The sequence below is a fragment of the Camelina sativa genome, chromosome 20 (assembly GCF_000633955.1).
Source record: "Camelina sativa cultivar DH55 chromosome 20, Cs, whole genome shotgun sequence".
Lineage (NCBI taxonomy): Eukaryota > Viridiplantae > Streptophyta > Magnoliopsida > Brassicales > Brassicaceae > Camelina > Camelina sativa.
The window spans coordinates 1863732-1866361 of NC_025704.1; positions in this window are offsets into that span (position 1 = coordinate 1863732).

Here is a 2630-nt window from a genome sequence, read left to right on the forward strand (position 1 = left end):
TTTTTTTTTGCTTGCTGGGTCTCGGGGACCAAATAGACTGACGTCATTCGTCCATTTCAGTTCCCCCTGCGTCCCCAGCCGATCTGATGAGGAGTTACACCCGGCCAGGAGTTCGGGTTCCGGCGTTTGCGGACATGTCCGAACTCAACCGTGCGAACTTCTTCCGCTTCGCGGACAAGATTGGGGAGGTTAGTTACACATGCTTCCTCAGCTTTTNATGCTTTCTCAGTTTTTTTTATTTACCACCTTCACCGTTTTTAACGAACTGTGACTTCCCAGCTAATGATCGAGTTCAACTCCTCGGTGGCGTCTTATGAAGATCAGCTGTTTGCATCTCCTTCATCTTCCGAGGTGAGCCTTCTCCGGGAAAAGATTGCTGACCTGGAAGCCCAGGTGAAGGAGTATGCCAGATTAGAGGCCGAGAATGCTGCTACTGTGGAGAAAGCCGAACAAATCCGGGCTCGGATGAAGAGAGCCGAGGTACAGGTGCTTGACCTCGGAATTGCCAACGAGGACCTCCGAGACAAGCTAAAGAAGGCGGGGGACCTTTACTACGAGGCCGCAGAGGATGCGAAGGCAGCAAGGAGTAGGTTGCACGAGATCGAGCTCTGCAATCAGCTACTCGAGGCTGGCAACAGCTGCGAGATTGAGACGGTACGAAGGGAGGAGAGGCAGGCAATGAGGCGGACTCTCCGTCCTCTGGTCGAGGAGGTGAAGGTCACCTTCGAAGAGAGGGAGAAACTAGCCCCGCTTCAGATCCGAGCTACCGAGATCAGGGCTAACCGGATGCTGGTTGAAGAGATCTCTAGGGGCGAGATCCAAGATATGGAGGCCGAGCTCGGACTCCTGAAAACTGACGAAGAGGAAGCTGACGAGAAGGTTTCAAAGGTAACTCCCCGTGAACTCGACCTCGCTGCATTCTCAAACCTTTTGGCGGATACGCCCGATCTCTTATGCAACAAGCACCCGCTTAACGTCACAATCGACGAGTCCGGCACTAACCTCGGGCAACTCTCGAACCAGGGGATGGACGACTATCTGGCGACCACCATGTCGGAAGGGGAGCTAGCGGAGATGGGGTTTGCCCTTTCCGAGGCGGCGTCTGATCCTGTCCTTCCAAATCAATAGTTCCTATTCTGGGGTTGTCTTGGCACGAGTTGCCCCCCCTGTTTTGTAGTATTTGTTTTTAGACTTGCTCCGGAGTGTTTTGGTCGAAGTGACCACTCCGTTTTGTTTTTTTTGCAAATTATTGTTTTTGTCATGCTAAATGCGAACTTCATATCCACAATCTTTGTTCGGAAAGATGATAAGAGCGGAAGTGATCACGAAGTAAGAACTTCGGTTAAACAGTTCGAAAAGATGACACCCCAACTTTAATAAGTAAAGCCGAGTGCGAAGTGAGGACTTCGGCTTAAGTAAGAATTTTGCGAAACTAAATTTCGACTTTAATAAGTAAAACGGAGTACGAAGTGAGGACTTCGTTAAATTTCCGCAACATTAACTTTAAAGTAAAGTTAAATACGAAGTGAGACTTCGGTTTAGGTTTGCGAAGTTAGACCTCGGCTTTAAATGATAGATGCGAAATTAAATTTCGGCTTTAAATGATAGATGCGAAGTTAGACTTCGGCTTTTTGTTTTATATTTGCGATTATTAATAAAAAAATTTTAAGAAAACTTTATGTTTTATTAATATGGATAGCTGGACCCGAAGTGGGCTGCCTACGTACCCTTATCGGGATCAAGCCAAATCGTAGTTCGATACAAAGACATTAACTGTAGAAAAGTTTAAGGTGTAGAGAATTCCACGACCTCGGGACTGGTTTTCCCTCTGAATCCTCGAGCTGATAAACTCCATTTCGGACTTCGCGAGTAATTCTGTATGGTCCTTCCCAATTGATTCCCAGCTTCCCTGCATTTAGCTCCTCGGTATTCTCATGGACTTTCCGGAGGACGAGGTCGCCCACTGCCAAGGGTCTGCCTCGGATTTTAGAGTTATAGTACCGAGCCACCGCGTTCTGGTAATTCTGGATCCGGACTAACGCCTGGTCCCGACGCTCGTTAATTGTATCAAGAGTATCCTGTAGGAACTCCTCATTTTCCTCTGCTCGGAGTGGGTTCAACGAGGTACGGACTCCGAGCACTTCTATATCGGCTGGAACTACGGCATCAACTCCGTAAACCAGGGAGAAAGGTGTCTCATTAGTGGCCCACCGAGATGTTGTTCGGATCGCCCAGAGGACGCCCTGAAGTTCGTCCGGCCAGCGCCCCTTACGAGCATCGAGCCGTTTCTTCAAGTTGGCAAGTATGACCTTATTCATTGCCTCGGCTTGCCCATTACCTTGCGGGTAACGAGGAGTTGACTTATTGAGTCGAATTTTCCACTTCGCGCAGAATTCTTCGAACTTCGAGGAGATGAACTGTGGGCCATTGTCGGTAATGATTTCACATGGGACACCGTAGCGGTAGATTATACTTTTAAGCACGAACTGTTCCACTTCGTCACTTGTTACTTTCGCATAGGCTGCCGCTTCTACCCACTTGGAGAAATAGTCGGTAAGAGCGAGCACGTACTGGACTCCTCCTGGTCCTCGATGTAATGGACCGATGATATCCATAGACCACCTCATGAA